Below are 20895 nucleotides of genomic sequence, written 5' to 3' on the forward strand. Positions count from 1 at the left end.
CGCTAAGTCACTTGGTCTCCTCTGGTTCTGATTCACAAAAGTTTTCCAAAACTCCTTCTGTTTTTTTTGTTTTTGTTTTTGTTTTTTTAATGAAATATTTAATTTTCCTCTGAAGACTGACAGACAGTCATTGGGACGGGAAATGGATACCCCTAAATCTCGTTTTTGTTGGCAGAGTTTAATTGAGTGCTAGCTGGAAGGTTTATTTTCTCGTAAGCTACGGCTCACTGACGTTACATCACGTGTCCATCCCCGCAGTGGTTAACCCTCTCAGTATGTACTGACTGCCAGCAGCAGGTCCCGCCCTGGGAGAAGAAAATGCCATCCTTGTCTGCAGGATGCTCGCGGTCCTAACTCTGGTGCTTGCTTCACCAAACCTCTTGTTTCTGTTGCGCCGAATCAAAGCCCTCCCTCCGTGGATGCTGTTCGATGCTGGGTGCAGAATTCCTTGCAGTAGTGAGCATCCGTCTTCCTCTTCCGCCACCTTATAAGCTCATGAACTGTAGAAAATAGGAAAGGGAATTTGAGTGACTTGACGTCTGGTCCCCAAGGCAGAGGACGGCTCCCTGTGTGTGCACATGGGATTTTCTCTACGTAAGGGAAACATCTTCAGTACTTTAGAAAGACAAAGAAAACAAGCCTAAAGATAGAGCACAGGGGGATGACAACTGTAGCCTTTTAAACAACCGTGTTTCATTTTCAGTTCAGTTTGTTCCTGTTTGCTTTGAGAAGGGGAAAAAAAAAGAGAGAGAGAACTCTAATTACAAACTCCACGTTTCTTGCAGCTATACTATTTTCAATCCTATATAATTTGTACAGCTGAAGTGGCAAATGCTTGCTTTTCAATGTGAGGAGAAGGTGCTGTATTGAATGCCTAGGGAAGAGGGACTGCAGTGTAAACAAGCAGAATTCTGCAGGGCCCAGGGATTCAGGGTGTGTGAGCACCGAGGGGCAGCCGGTGTGCTCTCCACAGCCTTGGCCTTGCAGGAGACTGTCTTCCTTTAGCCCTTGCTCCCCCACCGCCTGTGCCCTTTCTCCCCTGGGATCAGGAGAATTCACAGATGAGCACCAAAGTGGGGCTCAGATGGTTAGGGTGAGGACACATAGCTGGATTTCTGGAAGGGCCTCTCCATGATGCTCAGGCCAGGGCTGGCTGCATCCCTCGCCTGGCAAGTCCATTCCCAAGACAACTCTGATCCCTGCGGCTGAAGCAGGCTGGTGAGCATTTCAACAAGGTCCCAAGAAGAGGGAGGAAGCTACTTATGGAACACTTAGTAAGGGGCTAGGTGACTTCTACATGTTATTTTTTATGAGATATGAAGGCATCTTCAAACCCTTAGGTGGGTACTGCCATCTCCATGTTGGAGATAAGAGATGCTTGGCAAAAGGAAGTGAGTCAGCTCGAAGTTACCCTGCTAATCCTAAACAGTGGGCGCTGACCCTAAGTCTCTCTGGGTGATAAACCCATGCCCTAAGTACCACAGAGCACTGCTCCTGTGAGCCAGAGAGCCCTTGATGGGAAAGGCGCTATCACTGGCCCATGTAACCATTTCTACCCATCCTTCTGTTCCCTGAGGACCTGTCCGCCTGTGCAAATACATGTCACACCATGACTGCTCCAGCCTTTGGCCTGCTTGATCCAAACACATGAAAACAGAAGAGGACGGTCAGGTGGAGGGTTGTTACATGACTTATATCCAAGTGTCTGCTGTCATGTGGGGGGAAGTTCCACAAGAACTCATTTGTTTCTTTTTCTTTCTCGCCTGTCTCTAGGCATCGCATAGCTACAGCAGTAATCACCCACAGGTGCAGATCTCTCGCCTCGCCGTTCCTTGATGATTTACAAATATTTTTAGTATCCACTCCTTTTTCAAACACAATCTTATGTGAAACCTCAATATATAAAACTGGTAAAGGAAAATTTTGTTAGTATAATGTTTGTTAGATTTCAAAGTATAATGCTGACTTATAAAACCAAGGAAGAACAATGAGGCTGTGTGATGAACACAGAAGTTTGAAATCAGTGTTAAAATGACAGCTGCAGAACTCTGTCACTTAGTTTCCAATGTATTCCCTTGCGTTGTTGCCTTTTTTTTTTTTCATATTGTGGCACAGTATTGAGAAAATCCTGGCTCCCTAAAATAAGGAGTTGCAAGTGATAACCGGGTATTTTTGTTTTTAAACAACTACCTTGCCATTTCAAGATATTTTTTTCACTTAAACTTATCTACTTAAAACATATTCACTTAAAACAATAGGAAAAGTAGAAATGCCTTCTTTCAAAGTTGCCATCATTAACAGTATGAAACAATTTGCATTTTTTAATTTGTACAGCTGCAATTTGGGGAACCAATGATAGCCTCCTCCACTAGTCTAAGTCTTTCATTAGAGGCCGAAAACACTTCAAATTATAACATCAATGAGATGCTCACTGATGTCCTTAGAAAAGAAAAGAAGAAACGTAGAAGCCTCAGGGACCCTCTCTGTCTGTTCAGAAGGCACAGTTTACCTTGTTTTGCATGGTGAGTCCAAGCTTTGACTTTGACGGCATTTTGCTACCATAAGCACAGTTACTCATGACACTTCAATCAATGCCAGTACATCAATTTTGTGACACCATTTTGGGAGACCTTTGAGCAGAGACCCAAAGGAAGGGAACACGTTTTGTGATTTGCCGGGAAAGGAACGTTCTAGGTAGGCACGGGATTGAGTCTGGCATGTGGAAAAGGACACGGGGGCAGGCAGGAAAGAAGGGAGATGTGACACAGTTGGGACCAGATCATGCAGAGCCTTCTCAGCCTTGATGAGGACCAGGTGCACTGGGAAGCCACCGAAAGGTTTGAGTGGGAGATTATTAGGACCTGAATTACACCTTAAAATCTTAAGGATAATTTCGACTCCACACTTGGTGTTGGGTGGGAACTTTGGAGCCTAACCCCCATTTTAAGTACTATTCTGTATGACACGTGGAATGCTTTCTTAACATTCCATGTACTGAATAGTGAGAAATTTAATTTAATAATGAAATGCAGATGCTCCGAAGCCCCTTGGTAGAATGCTGGGTTTTGTTTGTTTTGTTTTGCTTTTAAATTAAATTTGTTGAGGTTACATTGGCTAATAACATTATATGTTTCAAGTATACAATTTTATAATACATTATATGTATATTTCATTGTGTGTTCACCACCCAAAGTCTTGGTTGCTTCTGTCACCATAGATTTGACCCCCTTTACCCTCTTTGTCCTCCCCCCACCTCCCTTCCCCTCTGGTAATCACCATATTATTATCTGTGTCTTTGAGTTTGTTTTGTTTGTTCATTTATTGATTTTTTGTTTTATATACCACATGCGTGAACTCATGTGATTTTTGCCCTTTTCTGTCTGATTTATTTCACTTAGCATGATACTCTCAAGATCCATCCATGTTGTCACTAATGGTAATATTCATCTTTTTAATGGCTGAGTAGTATTCCATTATATACATGTACCACATCTTTTTTGTCAGTCATCAGCTGAAGGGCACTTAGGTTGTTTTCATGTCTTCACTATTGTTAAGTACTGCTGCAATGAACATACATCTTTATAAATAAGTATTTTCAAATTTTGGGGGCTGGAGTTTTTTTAAACAAGTATAAACGCTACATGCTTCAATAAAGATTAAATTAGAAATTCTGTACAAAGCTTCAAGGACTGGAACTGGTACCTTAGTAATGTTACTAAGTGCTGACTCTGACCCTTTCTGCTCCCCTGTTCTTTATCAAAACCTTTGCCATCAACGTCTGGTTTTGATGATTCATCGTTCTGGTAAACTTTTCACTTACCAAAGAAACTGAGTCATTCAACAAACCACTGGCATCTGATGATAAGTACCATTGTCAGAAAGGAGTATGTTCTTTGTGTCAGGGATAATGGGTCCTCTTTATGGAAAACAGCTCTGTGACTCTTGAAATAGTTGTACTGAGATTGTAAATGGATTTGGGATTGCTCTTTTCTTTCTTTCTTTCTTTTTTAAAATTTTGCCTATCTTTTCTGTCACCAAGTTTGACTTTCAGAAAAGAGGCATGTTTCTGTGACTTCATCCATGTTGCATTAGGTTCTTTCCTCCGATTTCTTAACCCCAAGTACTCAGCAAACTTGAGAGAGTATTATCTGATGCCCTCTTCCCATAATACATTTTTAAGGTCACTTGCTTATTGGTCTATGACATGGAGAAGATTTTATTATAATTGTCAAATTTGCAAAAAAATTTTTTTAATACATTATTTTAATTTAAAAAAAATTAAACATTAGAGTATGAAGGATAGTTTAGGTTACTGTATGGTTCTTTTAATAGGAAGAATAAGTTTTAAATTGAACTGTTTATAAACTGTTCGTTTTGCAAACGAAAATAATTTGTTTCTTGCAAATAATTAAAACAAATGGAGTGTACAGAAGACCCACCTGCCCAGTGGTATTTGTTTGTTTGTTTATGTGTTTGTTTGTTTATTTGTTCTTGAAAGAGAGAGAGCCCTGGCCAGTTTGGCTCAGTGGTTAGAGCGTTGGCCCATGGACCAGAGAGACCCGGGTTCGGTTACCGCTAAGGGCACGTACCTTGGTTGCAATTTGTCCCCGGCCCTGGTTGGGTCATGCAGGTGGCAACCACTCAGTGTGTCTTTCTCACATCGATGTTTCTCTCGCTTTTCCTCCCTTTCACCCTTCCATTCTATCTGAAGATAAATGCCCTCAGGTAAGGATAAAAAAAAAAAGAAAGAGAGAAACATGGATCGATTGGCTGCCTCCTGCACACACCCTGACTGCAACTCTTTGGTTGACATTCCAACCAACTGAACCACCTGGCCAGCTGTACTTAAAATACAGTTTTCTGGGCTTTACTGCCAGGAATTCTGATTCAGAAATCTAGGGTTGGGCATACTTTTAACTTTATTAAATACCCTAAGTAGACTGACATAGAGCATGTGGATTTATTTTTAAATATGTTTTTATTGATTTCAGAGAGAGGAAGGGAGAGGGAGAGAAATAGAAAGATTGATCAGAAAGAAACATCCATAGGTTATCTCCTGCACACCCCCTACTGGGGATCGAGCCAGCAACCCAGGCATATGCCCTGACTTGGAATCAAACCAGTAACCTCTTGGTACATGGGACCAGGCCCTACAAACTGAGCCACACCAGCCAGCAGGCAGGTGAATTTAGTAAGTACCCTAAATGACAGCTGTGGGAAACTACATTTGAGAAATAGTGCTGACTTCCTGAGGGAACATTGGAAAATATCAAACGAACTCCCATGTCCCCATCACCTCTCAACAGACATCAACAGTTTCTGCCCCACCCCTGCACCCAGATTATTTTGAGGCAAATTTCAAACATCATACCATCTCTCAGTATTCTAATGTTTATATAAACAATTTGGATTCTTCTTCTACAAAACCACAATAGTATTAGCACACCTAAAAAATTATGAACAAGCCCTGGCCGGTTTGGCTCAGCAGTTGGAGCATCAGCCTGCGGACCAGAGAGTCCCGGGTTTGGTTCCTGCTAGGGGCACGTACCAAAAAAATATAAATAAGTAAATAAATAGTGAACAATAATTCCTTAATATCATCAAGTGTCCAGTCAGTGTTTGTATTTCCCTCATTAATTGTTTCATAAATAACTGTGCTTTGTGGTAGGATTTCTGTTAACAGTTTACTTGACTCGGGATACAAATAACATCTATTTCTCTTAAGCTTCTTTTAAGCTGTTGGTTCCATCTTCATCGTTTTTGTGCTACATTTTTTTCTGTTGAAGAGACCAGGCCATTTGCCCAGTAGACTTCCCACCATCAGGATTTGGATGAGTGCATCCCTGTGGTGTTGTAAAGCAGGTTCTCTGTCTTCTGCATTCCCTGGAGGCATCGCAAGGAAGTCCGACAGGTGTTACTTGGCTTTGCCCGCATAGTTGTGTTGTGTTGTGCTGTGCGCACCCATCAGGAGGCATGCTCAGTAGTATCTCCTTTGCAGTGAGGTTTTTGTCTAAATTCATAAATGTGTTAGGGACTGCTATATGGGGTAGTCTAATTCTGTTCTTTGTTCACTTATTAGCAGGAGTCGTTCATAGAGAGAAACTTCCCCTCATCTACTATTTGTGCTTCAGGTTTTACACAAAAGACAGGATAAATACTTTACTCTTTCCTTTATTTACCAGTTCACAAAATAAGGTTTTCTCATAATGTCCTCGCAAATCATCTCTGTTTCTAAACACCTGACTGTGAACTCATGGATTTAAATATATGTGATGTGTTTGAATCAGTGTAGTTATTGCCCTCACTGGTGCTTGAAAGTCCTTGTCTTGGACCATGGCCTGGGAACCTTGCTCAGCTGGGTCCTGACGGTCCTGTCAGAACTGGTTGTCTCTGATAGCGTCCTTGCTTTCTAATCGACAGTGTGTTCCAAGCTCGTCTTGTACATTTTCTGCCTCAAACCTGGGATCAGCTTTTTTTTCCAAGAAAACCTGGTTCCTTTTAGTGAGAAATGGTATTTGGAGACCACAGGGGTATTTGGGCTCCAGGGGTACTCATTACGACTGGGTTTGCCAATGTCTCTCAGCCTTTTCAGGGAGTGCAACCAGAGCGAGGAAATCTCTTTCATTTGGATGAAGCATATGTATATTTGTATGTGATATATATGTCTGTATCATGCATGTATGACATGTGTGTATTTTGAAGGTAAAATACCGCATGAGTTTATACAGATGTACCACAACCAGGCCCTTCTCAGCCTCAGATTTCCTTCCTCTCAAGGTGAGGATAGCAGTTCCCAGTCACATCGACAGTTGACTCGTTTACTTCACCCTACACTGCACTCACCACAGCTTCTGACTAAAAATGCCAGTGACACCCCAACAGCATACCCACTGAAAACTTTTCACTTGGGTTTGGTTTTGGTTTTTAGTCCACTGAGCTAGGGGTATACATGTACATTATGTTGGGGTAGGGTCACTTGGAATAGTTCCTCTTTGTGTGTTTATGCCAATAACTTGATATACATTTAAGTGTATATATATATATATTTTTTATCCTCGAGGACATTTTTCCATTTTTTTGCTCAGATAGAGTGGGAGGAAGAGAGAGGAAGAGAGAGCGAGAGAAACATCGATGGGAAAGGGACACATCGAGTGGCTGCCACCTGCACGACCCAGCCAGGGCCGGGGACAAACTGCAACCAAGGCACGTGCCCTTAGCGGGAACCGAACCCGGGTCTCTAGACCGTAGGCCAATGCTCTAACCGCTGAGCCAAACTGGCCAGGGCTAAGAGTATTTTTTTTTAATTTGATATTTTTAAAGGAGATTTTTAGACATCATTGCTGTTCAATAATTATGTAAATATATTTAAGTGTTCCTAAATTCAAACCTGTAAGACAAAATGAGGTCATCAAAGTCTGCTTTTCATCCCTGCACCCATTTTCATCTCTGGTTTCGCCTTTTTCTGTGCATCACTGTGTTTATACGTATCCTTCATTTTTCAATATGCAAGTATATTATTTAGGTAGATTTTTATATATTTTTTTGCTGTAATGAATATATTAATTTTTAACATAATACCCTGAACGCCCCCTCTCTTTTAGCTATTGTCTATTGGTTCCCTATTATGAGACATATTTAATTTCCCAGTAACCCTTTCTTTCCTCTTCTCTTCTCTCCTCATCATGTGATTTAAAGAACTAAGTGAGAGTAACCCTTTTACTCTCACTTAGATCTATATCAGTGAGCTTATTCACTTTTGATTCATATTCCCCCTTTTTTTCTATCATCATACTGTCTCTACATTGTCAGAGTATATAACCATTATATAAAATACCATCCCCCTTATAATCATCTTTGAGTAATAGAGCTACAGCTGATTATGCGTTTGATGCTCACCCAGTCCTCATATCAGTGCTTCTTGGGTCTTTCTGGTTGCCTGAACTTTCTCCCGTAGATTACTAAGGAAGGGCTTATGGGAATAATATATATTCTCTGGTTCTTTGCTTATTCATAACAGATTGTTGTCAACTTGAAGATCATTTTGGCTGGGTATAAAATCCTTGGCTTAGTTGTCTTTCCCAAGTTTCAATCTTTTGACTTCTAGCACAAAGCATAGATCTTTTAAAGTCTGATGACTCTAATTTTCTGTCTTTTATAAGTGACTTGGTCATTTTGCAAAATGTCCAAGGGATAATATTTTATTTTTTATCTTTTTCTAGGTCAGTTTTTCCAGGTACATGGTGTACTTTAAATATATAGTTTCAATTTTTTTTTCTACTTCTGGAAAGTGTGCTTGAGAAATGATTTGAAGTATTTGATTTCATTGGTTTGGTTTTCTTTCTGAAGATTTATTGTAAAGTCATGTTTGATTTTCTTTGCCTATCTTTTCTTTCAGTGATTTTCTCTTTCTTCATTTCTTTTTGATGTTTAAAACTTTCTTCTTTTCCGTTTTCTAACACTCTTCATGCATTCTAAGGTTGCATTACCTCTTGTGTTTTTGTTCAATCTTCGTTTCTAAACTTTTTTCCCTTTTACTTCAAATTCCTTTCTTAGTTGTGTCTCCTCTCTCTCTAAATACTTCTCTTCCCCAGTCACTTTATTTCTGAGTTTTTCTATTAGATTTGTGGTTTTTGTGTCTTCCTTTATTTTCTCAATTTTCTTTAACTCTGTTGAGGTAGTAATTTAAAGTTTTTACCTGTTTTGTAGACATGTCTTTGTGGTAAGAATGTTATTCTGATCTTTATTTCATTTTTTTAAAAAGAGTAATAACTGTACATTGGGTTTGATGACAATCCTGTTTTGTTACTCTTTTTCTTTTTTTTTCTTTTTTTTGGGGGGGTGGGGGGAGGTACGTGCCCCTAGCGGGAACAGAACCCGGGACTCTCTGGTCCGCAGGCCGACGCTCTAACCGCGGAGACAAACCAGCCAGGGCTTGTTACTCATTTTTGTTGTTGTTGTTTATTTTATTTATATACCCCGCCCGCCCACCCCCACTGTTACTCATTTTTAAGTGAAATGAATTTTCCTGTATTTTTAGGGGCAAAAAAGAGCTTTTTCCAGCTTCTAGTTCTGGAAGTCCTTTGTTGTTTCCACGAAATGATAAAATAAGGCCCCTACTTTCTGAAATCTGTCTCTGCCCCTGCTTTTATCTGCCCCCTCCTTTTTCTTTGATTTTATTATTACTGTCGTGCTCAAGGTTGATTCTACTCTCAAAAGTTTCCCCTCAGGGTACTTTAGTGGTGGGAGGAAGCTTTGTTTCATTAGTTTGAGAGTTATGGACGCGACCACCTCGTGTTTCCTGTATTCCCTTGCCTCAGACCCTGCAACTGAGTTTTGCAGGACTCCTAGCCAGTTACGCTCCTGTGCTCAAAATAGCTCATCAGCCTGCCTGCCTATTGGGGTGGACCTTTTGGAGATTTGGGGGCTCTTTGATATAAAACCTTCAGGTGCCAACTTCCTCTTCCACAGGCTTTGCTTCTACCTTGTCTGTGGCCACAGACAGTGTTAGGGCCACACCCATTAGTGTTTTCTGGTTCATGGGCTACGTGACCACCTAATACTGTTTTGGTGGTGTTGTCCATGGATTATTGGTTTTGTGATTCTAATTTCTCTGTTTTTGTTGTTGTTATTGAGGGGAGGGGGGAGTAGGACAGGGATTCTGGGAGACTAAAAACACTATGCTGCCTTTGACGTTGGCACCATCATCTTCCCTGAATCCCCACTTCAACTTTTTCATAGTGTTATCAGTCCTCAAGATATTTTTGCTACACGCCATCCTTCTGGGTTCAAGCTAAAAGTACTTCTAACTATGAAAAATTTGGTTTCAATTATATATTTAGTTAATTATTTATTAAGAAAACTATAAAGTGTCTTGAGAAGCAAAACTATCACTAATTACTACTTCTTAAGAAGAAAACTTACTTTGTTAATTAAAAAAAAAAAAATTTATTGCCCTCGCCGGTTTTGCTCAGTGGTTAGAGCATCGGCCCACGGTCCAGAGAGTCCCCGGGTTTGGTTCCTGCTGGGGGCGTGTGCCTTGGTTGGGGTTTGTCCCTGGCCCCAGTTGGGGTTCTGTGGGTGGCGACCAGTCGATGTGTCTCTCTCACGTCCATGTTTCTCTCTCTCTCTTCCTCCCTCTCTCCCTCTCGCTCTATCTGAAGATGAATGCAGGAATGTCCTCGAGTGAGGATAAAAGAAAAAAACATTTTATTGATTTTTTTTTTTTTTTTTTTTTTTTTTTAGAGAAAGAGGAAGGGAGAGGGAGATAGAAACATTGATGTGAGAGAGACACATCAGTCGGCTGCCTGCTACTGGGGATTGAGCCCACAACCGGGTCATGTGCCCCAACCAGGAATCAAACTGGGACTTCTCAGTCCATGGGACAACACTCAATCCACTGAGCCACACCAGCTGGGATATTTGTTAATTTTTAAAAGCAGGTATGTAGGAAATGAGATTGTTACATGTATCATTTGTAAATCAATACCCTATAAAGTCAGTGGCTCCCAATCCATCAAAAGATACAATGTATAATGTATATATCAAGTTTAGGATAGGTTAGAACAGCAATTTTCAACCAGTGTGAGGCAAGAATTTTAAAACATGCAGTATCTGACTATTTAGTCAGGGGCATGGACCTTTTTTCCCTTAGATTTTAAATTTTTTAAAAATGACAACAGCCAACACAATAGCCATTCGGTATGAATAAATCAAAATTGCACTTTTATGGTTTTGTCAGATTGGTAAAAACACAATATATTGTGCTCTATTGGTGTACTGCAGAATTTTAGTAATTAGTTTATGTGCACCAAGAGATGGAAAAGGTTGAAAATCGCTGGGTTAGAACTGTGAGCTTCCGAGGTCGCTCTGCAGTTGAAAGAGCGCCGGGGTCCTTCTGATCTGCATTCTGATGACCTGGACGAGACAGCCTTCCCCTCCCCTGCCCCCCTTATCCCAGGAAGTCTCCAGTTCTGAGAATTGACTTGTTACAACTTTTGAAACGTAATTGCCAAATTGCCCTTGACAGAAAAGGGAAAATCTCTTCTTCTTGGCTTTTAATAGCTAGATCGTAATGCACAAAAGGAACTGTATGCTGATTCTATTTTGTCCTTTTCAAATTCTTCAAGGCTCTTCATGGCATGGAAGTCAGGGTCAGCCGACACGCTTGCAGTGTGTGTTGCATTCGGCACCTTTCCGCCAAGGGTCCTGTTTCCTGTAGCGTCTAAATTTAGATCCACTAAGAATCAGAGAAACACAGTAATAAAAGGGGAAATGGAGTTTCCTCTTTTGGAAGCTTTCCTTATTAAATTCCGTTAATGGCTCTATTGGACTTTATTCCCATCTTACACGAGAGACTCCGGAATAGCAAGTGGCATTGCTTCTTCCTTCCTCTCACAGAGTCATTTCTTCATTCAGCATTGGTTTAGTACCTCCCCTGTACTGGGCTAAAGGACCTTTATGCATAACTACCAACCTCTTTTCTCCATTCTGTTGTTTTAAGAGTTCCCTGGTAGTCAGTCCACTTACCTAAGTGCTGTTTTTAAATTTAAGTCAATTTCATAAATATCTTTCTGACATCCTTATTGCTGGGTTTTAAGTGTAAATCACTCTTAGATAAAACAGTCAATAGAAACTGTAAATAGACTAGTCATATGATCATATGTACTCTGAGTGTGAGAATTTGCAGAGGGAGAATATCTTGGTATCCTTCAGTTTACATGTAAAGATGAATAGGCTTCTCATTTCTAACTACAGCTGTCTACAAGGGAGATAGAGCGAACATTTCCTTTACCTTCCTCTTTACAACTGTGAAACCTGGCCCAGCAGCTGGCCCTTTGTGTGTTGTTATGACACACCTGTAATGTTTTAGGTGGGAAAAAACAAATCAACAGGAAATTTGTATTTCTACTAAAGGCCTTGTGACATCTTCCATGGTTTCTCTCTTTGCTCTGCAGATGGGTTTCAGGTCCTGTTGTTGTAATGTGTCCGCAAGATTAGATGCACAGCTGAATTGTGAAGGAGCACTTGATTTTCGCCGGTGGGCTGAGGGGGGCATGATCTTCCCTCAGATCAGCAGCCCCGATATTCTTGCTTGTCCGCTTTTAAAGACAGAAGCCCCATTCCCTTTTGGCTCCCCCTCGGGACTGGTACAATAGTGGGTATGACAGCGATTATAGAAGTCATAATTAGCATTAATCACTGGGCTCATGAATTTCAGTTTCTGATACTCGGAAACTGCAAGATACCTCCCAAAACATAGGGCAACTGTAACCTTAGGCAAAATTTCTTTACTTCTAGGGCTAATTAACCTATTATTGGATAAATACCGAGAAAGGTCCATTCATGATAAAAAATGGAGTCATTTAGTTGCCTTAGCCAAGGGGCCCAGGACACTCTAAGCTTGACTTCTAAGGAGGCTTTGGCCAGAGATGCCACCTCTCCCTCTGGCATGCTGCTGTCCTTGGGCACATTTAGTAGCAGGGCCCGAGTTAGTGGGGGCCCCTCCCCAGACGCAGCTATGCTTTATGGGGAATGCATTTCCAAATGTAGGAAGCTCCTCTTACACTCTCTGTCACCTAGCTTCCTTGGTTATGACCAAATTCTCCATTCCGAGCCAACTTGTCTACTTAAGAAATGAACAGAAATCATATCGCCATATGGGCCGGAACAAAAGGAAATACTGATACTTTGTAAGTTAATTAAATTATAAAAAGAATGGGAAGAAACCCAAGGAGTTTTGATTATGTTTCCTTTTAGAAAGTAGTCCAACAAAATGATTTTGGGAGCCCTGGCCTATGTGGCATGAGCGTCGACCCATGCACCGAGAGGTCATCAGTTCAATTCCTGGTCAGGGCACATGCCCAGGTTGCAGGCTTGTCCCCAGTAGGGGGTGCGCAGGAGGTAGCCAATTGATGTTTATCTCTCACATCAGTGTTTCTCTCCCTCTCTACTTCTCTCCCTCTCCTCTTCTCTCTAAAATGAATAAAAACATGTTTTTTAAAAAGTGATTTAGGGAGTATTGTTATTTCTGTAAAGACTTGGCTGAAGAGTAGTGAGTAGATTATCAGTTGGCCCCCTGATTTCCAGTGTCTCTGGCCTTTCTGCTTCCTGTGGCTCTACCTGCTCAGCCACTTGGTGCACAGCACATACCAAGAGCATAAGTATCGCGTGGAGAAGCCTGAAATCTGCCATGCACGTTGGACCGTCACGTGTACACAAGTGTAACATTGGGATCTGCTATTTGATGTAAATTGGCCACAGCCAACTGGGCTTCCACAGTGGTGGCACCAGTTGGCACCCCCACCAGCAGCCAGTACACCTATTAACAGGTGGAACAAGTCGAGTGGAATATAGCAGCATATGGCTTCTAAACCTTAGACAGCTCTAGAGCTCAGTCCAGAGCACTTTTAATCCCTTGTTGATCTTTTAAAACTACCTCAAAGCCAACAGCTCCTCCACCCAGGGCCTCGCCTGTGAATGTCAGACTGGGAAATCCCACTGCTTGCTAACTGTCTCCACTTGGATGACTCTTGACCTCCCCCCAGCCTGCCCCTTCCACTCTCTTCCCCATCTCAGGAAGTAGCAGCTCCTTCTGTTCTTCGAGAGCTTTGTTCACGTATAAACTTACGAATTTGTGTGATTATGTCATTAATGTCTTTTCTCCCCAACTAGAGTGTAAGCTCAGTGAGAGTAGAGACTTTGCAAAGTGCCTGGCATACGGCAGACACTCTGTAAGTATTTGATTTGTCGAATGAAAAGATAAGTGCGATGGATCAGATGATGAACTGACCTCAAGGGAGAAGAAAGAATGTTCAAGAGCGGATAGGAAACTGTGCTGTTTAGCATAGCTCCATAATGAATAAATGGGTATTGCTAATACTTAGTCATCAAAGAAAGGTTAAAATTTGTTTATTAGTCTCTATTTTAAAAGGTGGGTACATAGACGTGGAACTGGGAAAGAGATCTTAGAAAAATTTCCATTCGGTAGGGGAGGTTTTAGAAGGGGAAGAGAGGTGAAGTTAATCTATGTGGAAACTTCATTTCCCCGTAATGCAAGATTTACATCCAACTGTGAGTACAAATAGCGTGTTCTCACTTATCCACGCCAATGGAGGCTGATGGAGCACTGATCACTGACATTGCAGCGATGAAAGAAAGCGATTCATTGGTTTGCATGCCACCTACTTTGCTTGATCATGGATGAATTGCCAGAGAGGCTAAAAAAATGGACAACCGGAAAAGGGAGAAACAGTAAAAACCTTGGATAACCCTCCACCAGATAATTAAGATTTAACTGCGTCTGTTTGCATGTATGCACGTTTGTGTGCGTGGCAAATGACGAACGCATGATGATTAGAAATGCCCATTTTTGAAGGCTTTGGAAAATGCAGCCCATAGCATATGATATCAAATTAATTTGGGGTTTCACTTGTCTTTATCTGACTCAAGCACATTGAATTATGAGATAATAGTTTGGCATCCGCATTCACAATGCTTTTTGTAAGCTTCTCAATTTCACAAAATTTCTCTGAGGTTAGAGGATGCGTGGTGATCCTTGTTTAGCAGACGAGGAAATAGAGGCATGGAGTCGATTCGTGGCTTGGAAATAACTTGTCTAAGAGCTGTCAAGAGACTATGGCTGTAGCATCGTCATCTCTGCCTTTATTTGGAATGCTATTCTTACTTTCGTTCTTTTTCATGCCGCTCAGTGCAACCTGTTTTCGTCCTGCTGCCCATCATGGTTAGACAGAAGGAGAAATTTAGGACGGGATAGATTATGCTTGACAATTAGGAGCTGTACAGATGAATTCCATCGAGGCAGAAGTATGCCTGTAGCCTCAGTGGTATGAAAACTTTCACGTTTATGATTATCATGGCTTCACCTGGGCTCTATGTGGTGAGATGATGCTTAGCCCGAAAGGATGTCTCTGAAGTAGCAGGTTGCTCTTACTTGCTCTCTGCTAATATCTCAGAAGAGCATTGGGTTTTTCTCTTCTTTTAAAGCCAACTATAAATATTAATTTATTATTAATCAACTGTTTCTCCTGCAATCCATGTGAATCTGGAGAATCAGCTAATTGTGTTATAGTTGCCAGCAAAGAAGTATTTCAAAGGTTGCGCTCATGACTAATAGCAGTGGGGACTGTACTCAGCTACTACATGAAATTCAAAAGATTCTGCACTTTATTCCATGAAGTGCGTCTATAAGATGGTGCCTCCTGTTTAGGTAATTACTTTTTTTTTAAATCCTCGCTCAAGGATACGTTGTTATTGATTTTTAGAGAGAGAGACACATTGATGTGAGAGAGAAACATCGATCAGTTGCCTCCTGTATGTGCCCCGACTGGGGGTTGAACCCAGAACCTAGGTATGTGCCCTGATGGGGAACAGAACCTACAGCCTTTTGGTGTACAGGATGATGCTCCAACCAACTGAGCCACCCAGCCAGGGTAATTACTTTTTAAATATTTATAGACATTTCCAAGATGTCTCCAAACTTGCCTTTTTCACCCAGTTCCTAAATCTGATGCACAAAGGAAAATTTAATTCAAAACCAATCATGGATTCGTTGTACTGATGCTGCAGGGAAGTTCCTTGCAGCACAGTGAGAGGCCTTCTTTGCGCTTCTTCCGAGCAGAATATTATTGCTGTATATCACTTGAACCTGAGAGGGGAGGATTGAGCTCTGTAGTGCCTCAGAAAATATCAAAAGAGTTTTAAAACATTAGCTTTGAGAGATTGGAATACATAGAATCAGAGTGTTTGAATGTCAGCCCAGAGGTTGGCAGACTTCCAGTCAGATTTCGCAGTGAGTAAAATGTGTACTCAGGAACTAGGTTCAAGCCCTCCATAGTTTATAACCAAATCTCTCTGCTTTTTCTAGATCATTGAAAAAAAAAAATAGGTTAAGCAAATTTTGTGGTGGTGCTTATGCGTGCACAGACATGCATGAAGCCACTGCTTCTGCCAGACTTGGAAAGTGTATTTTAAGAGCCACAAGTATTTCTGTGCGTTTGATCTACATCAGAACCTCCTCATGTGTTTTCTAATTGTGTAGTTTAAATGTTTTACCTATTAAAACTGCTTGGTCTTCTCGAGCTGTAAACATCACACATAGCTAATAAGCTTGAGGAAAGAAAAGGAAATTGACATTTAGTATAGAGGTTCTAAGAGGCCAATGAAAACCTATGCAAATAAGCTAGAGAACAGGCAGATTTGCATATCTTGGTTGGTTTCATGATGATATTCTCAGCATGAGCCGCCTGGCAGACTTGCCTTTTTACCTCTTGGGATGATGCATGTACTAGTAGTAGAGCCCTGCAGGGTCGGTTTAACAAGTGTAACATTGTGATTTTTTCCATGCAGTTTCTCAGAACCACTAAGCAAAATGCGGCAATAAATAGTGACGGAGAAAATCGATTTTTGAAGTAAATACTTTTGGAGGTCGGGATAGGGAGGGACATTCTATCAGGCTTTGATGTTGCCAGGGTAGGCTGAGCAAATTCTGGTATGGGTGTCATTGGCATTTTAAAATAAATAGAAATAAATAGATCCCACCAATTCCACTGCTATCTTGATATCCGGGCCCCCATACCCACCACCAAAACCCCTGCCCAGACACTGGACAGATTTCACAGCTCCCCTCTGCTGGATCCAGATCCCTCTTGCATCAGGCTAAGGAAGCTGCTTTGGCCACCATCCTGTTAGAATAATAAATAGTAGCCTAATGGCCGAGATGTATATTTATTTAATTAATAGTATATATTGCCAGGCACTGATACATGGAAGCGTAATTGCATAGTGTCTGTGAAGGATTTTGATATTGTCAAGATCTGGATTTGCACTCAGCTCTGGTAACCCTTTATCCATAAATGAGCACAGGAGGTGGTTGTGAGTGTTAAATTAGAGAGAGAATACACATTGTTACCAAACTGCCTGGCTTACAGTTAGTACCCAAAGATCGTATCATTGTTTTGAAATGCTTTCAAAACTATAATTAAGTTATACTTTGAGTAAACTTTTTTAAAAACCAGAAAGCTTTCTTAAGAAGAAAAAGGAAAGGAAATTTACTCCGGAAATGTACCTGGAGAATTTTAAAGGATCTTTTCCAAATTGTTATAAAACACCTCTGAAGTAAATTTGCCCATTTCTGCCCACACCAACCCTATAACATTCCAGGAATAAAATCTGCACTTGGTTTTAAAAATAAAACGGGTAGAACAAACTGAATTAGAAGTCCTTGGCAGACACCACCCCCCTCCCCGCAAGATGTTCTCTCAATTGGTGGTATCGTAATAAAAGAGAAGATGTATATTTTTTAAATCTGCTCTTGCTCCCCAGTCCTTCAGTCAGCTGTATTTCTTTATTGTAAAAACCCAGTATGGTTGGATTTCACCTCACCTCTCATCTAATATCTGCAACCCCCCCCCCCCCCCAATAAAGCACATCTGCACAGACCCTCCGCCCGGGAAAGCATGGAGCGAGCTGCTGGCCCGTACCGTATATGCGCATACCGGATGTGCTGGGGAAGGTCGAGAAACATGAGAAGACTCTTGTTTTCAGTTGTAAAGACGGCCAAGAAAGAAAAACCTCAAGTGTATTCACATGTCTCCCGTCTTTTTTTCCTTCTGTAAATATTCAAACCCTTTTTAGAGAGTCTTTTGATAATGTGTTATTCTAGCAAATGCCATGAACCTTGGATGTACAGAGTACTCCCAAATCCCATAGCAATGACTCAGTAAAAAGAGTTAGATAAAAGGAGGTTGGCAGGATCGAGTAGAGAGTCTTGTTACTACACACGCACACACACGCACACACACACTCACACACTCACACCAGCCACCTCCACCTCTGTCATCACCATAGAAATTATGTAAAAACTAGACATTCTCCTATCCCTCACACAGGCAGTAGTATCTTTCCCAAAAATGGAAGAGGAGAAAGCTTTCTTTGGCTGAGACATATGCAAAAAATTATGGAACATCTGTGGAAGTAACAACATACAACAAGACAAGTTATTGGTGGTAAAAGGCAAAGCCCTTGTTTCAAAAACATGTCTGGAGATAGTGTGTATACAGAACCTTGCTCTGTGCTAATTACACATAATAACTGTCAGGTTCGTGGACCACAGGCTGGGCCGTAATAATTCCTGGTCACGGTAGGGTATTTCTTTTCTTTTCCTTGTCGGTTTTGTTCTAAGCTTCCTCCCCCCCACCTTTATTTTTTTCTGTTGTTGTTGTTCAACAAACAGTATAGCTTTATTTCAATAGCTGCTGTCATCTGGAAAACTGAGTAAGAAATACAGGAGCTTTGGTGACTCACGTCTTAAAATGTAAGAGTGGGCAGATGTCCCCCTTCACCCATGACTGTGTTTCTCCAAAGCTAGCCCTAGGAGTGAGGAGACAGGGGGTCCAAGCAACTCATCAGTGAGCTTCAGGAATTTGTTTTTTCTTTCAACATTTAATTATGTTCTCAGGCTCAACACCCACCACAAAAATAATGTCATTCCAGGCGAATTTCGTTGCTGTATTTATTCCGAAACTCATTGTGATTTAGCCTTAGTGGCAAGCCTGTCAGGCTCCTGCGCCCTAAAATGTGCTGTGATGAAATTAGCCCCCACTGGAATGCGAAGACCTGGGTTTGGACCCCAGTTCCCACACCCTTTCACCCTGTGGTCCTGGGAGAGGAATCACTTAGTTGCCCATCTTTCCCTTAGGAGAGGCAGACATCCCTGCTCCAAGTTCTTATTCAGGTCAAATGAGATTAAAACAGCAGAAACACGGGACCTATTAGTATAAGAGAAACTCTGAGGCTATTGTTTTTTATGCTAAAAGGGCTCTAAACACCCTATTATCACCTGCTGTCCGATTTCTTTGCATACTTCCTAGTGCCAGTGAGGAAACTCCCCAAGAAAAAGGGGCTTGAAAACACTGAGGAGTGTCTCCATGGGGAAGAAGCAGTAGGCAGCGTTCAATCCCTGGTTCTCAGGAAGAGAGACATGCCTAGTGTGTCCCTCCTCTCCTCACAACGTCTCAGCACACAGTGAGGAGGAACGAGTTAGTGCAGTGACTGGTAGCCAAGGTGACCTCTGTTGGCCTCCCCGGTCTTTCTTTCCTTCTCTTCCCATCGGAAGCCTTCTTTCCAGCCAACCCCAACTGCCAGTGCTATTCCAGTGTCCCCTGCACATTCCCACCCATGTCCCCTCATTCTGACCCAGCCCATCAAAATCCTCCCTATTCCAAGACCCTGCGCACACCAGGCTCCTCCACAAACCCTTCTAACTGCAAAGCCATCCACCTTCTCCCTCCTTTGGGCTCCCAGATCCCTTTATTACTTGTACTTCTTTGCTATTTATAACACTCACGAGTCTGCCTGATAGTGTCATTAGCTTTGTAACTGTTTTAGCAGAAAAGGGCAGCCCAGGATGTGCAGGCGCTGGAGTGAGCCGGTCTGGTTCAGGTCCCCTCTCTGCCCTCTGGTAGGCCGTACTTTGGGTAATTCTTAATCTCAATCTGTCTAGTTTCCTCATTTGCAACCCTGGCTTAATAATCATAGCTACCTCACAAAGTTGTTGTGAAAAGGATTCGATGAATGTAAAGCTCTTACAACAGCGCATAAGCACCTGAGAAATATTAACTATTAAATTATAACTGCACACCAGAGAAGAGAGACCACATCTTATTCATGCTTTTATGCCCCCGTACTTTACACACAGAAAAGACCCAGTCCGGGAACATCCAAGTCCATTTCAGGTACAGTTAGCAACATAACAAGCTGTGGGTTTGAGTCAGCTGAGTGCTGCAGGCCCCCTCCCACAGCCCTGTCCCTCCTCCAGTCCCTGAAAATGTGTGAGGAATGAGAGGATTTCAAAACAACCGCAGAGCCCTGTGGATCCATTTGCAGTCGTCTTTCTGTGTCTACTGGCTCTTCTGGGTGCAGACAGCTAGCAGAGCTGGTTATGAGGCATGCATATGTACGCAGCATTGTTTTGCAGCAGCTGAATGAAAGCGTGGGAGTTGTATCCTGCCTGAAGGCTTCCATCCAAGCTTCCAGGGCTCAGTGCCCTCCACACTGGAGGGCCGCTGAGGTCACTTTAAAAATGGAAACCTTGTTGTTCTACTCAAGCGTTAGAAACATTTACAACGAGTTGGCTGAATGAAAATATGAAAAATCAGAAATGAGGACCACCTAGTCTGAGAGTCTTCATCATAATAGTGTGTGTGAGGGAGTGTATTTATGAGTGTGTGTGTGTGTGTGTGAGAGAGAGAGAGAGAGAGAGAGAGAGAGAGAGACCTTCATACAAGAAGCAGGAGGATGGTTTCCATTTGGAACCAGCTAACCCTATACAAAGTTTATCTCAGTGGTTTTGATCACCCCCGGGGGAGACACTTTGCAATGTCCAGAGACAACTGGAGAGATGCTGCCAGCATCTAGTGGGTAGAGAGCAGGGATGCTATTAGACATCCGTAATGCACAGGACCGCCCCCGCAACAGAGTTATCTGGTACACAATGGCAGTGATGCTGAAGTTGAGAAACCTGGTTTAGCTTAACCTGAAAAGGGCAATGAGAATTCCTGGGGAGGAATGTTGACCACATCCGTCCTGGGAGCCCTGGCCCCACTGAAGGCCTCATGGAGCTTTACCTCTGGTCCCAGACAGACCACGTGCTTTCACAGAAATCGCGCCCGCCCGTCCTCCCCATGGGTCCAGTGCCCCAGGACAGACGGCAGGGAGAGCCAGCAGGGCTGTCGGTGGGAAGGTGAGGGGCTCCTTCTGACTGTGTCCTTTGCTGGCCGATTACCTCTGGTAAGTTCATCTCAACCTGCCTTTTTGTGATTTTTTTTTCTTCCAGTTTTTTAATGTTACGGTTCCACCAGACAAGATACATGTGGGAGG

General features: G+C 42.1%; 1 protein-coding gene across 7 annotated transcripts in view; it reads left to right on the forward strand.

Moving 5' to 3' along the window:
* ATXN1 (ataxin 1) overlaps positions 1-20895 on the forward strand; it is a 393782-nt gene that overhangs the window by 269534 nt on the left and 103353 nt on the right. For 3 of the 7 annotated variants that reach the window (XR_004959025.1, XR_004959022.1, XR_004959024.1), the window contains one exon: positions 2335-2522. The exons of the other annotated variants lie outside the window; for them this stretch is intronic. The gene's annotated coding sequence lies outside the window, so the exon portion shown is untranslated. The remainder of the gene's footprint in view (positions 1-2334; positions 2523-20895) is intronic. 7 annotated transcript variants of the gene reach the window in all.

The sequence above is a fragment of the Molossus molossus genome, unplaced genomic scaffold (genome assembly GCF_014108415.1).
Source record: "Molossus molossus isolate mMolMol1 unplaced genomic scaffold, mMolMol1.p scaffold_m16_p_12, whole genome shotgun sequence".
NCBI classification, from domain to species: domain Eukaryota; kingdom Metazoa; phylum Chordata; class Mammalia; order Chiroptera; family Molossidae; genus Molossus; species Molossus molossus.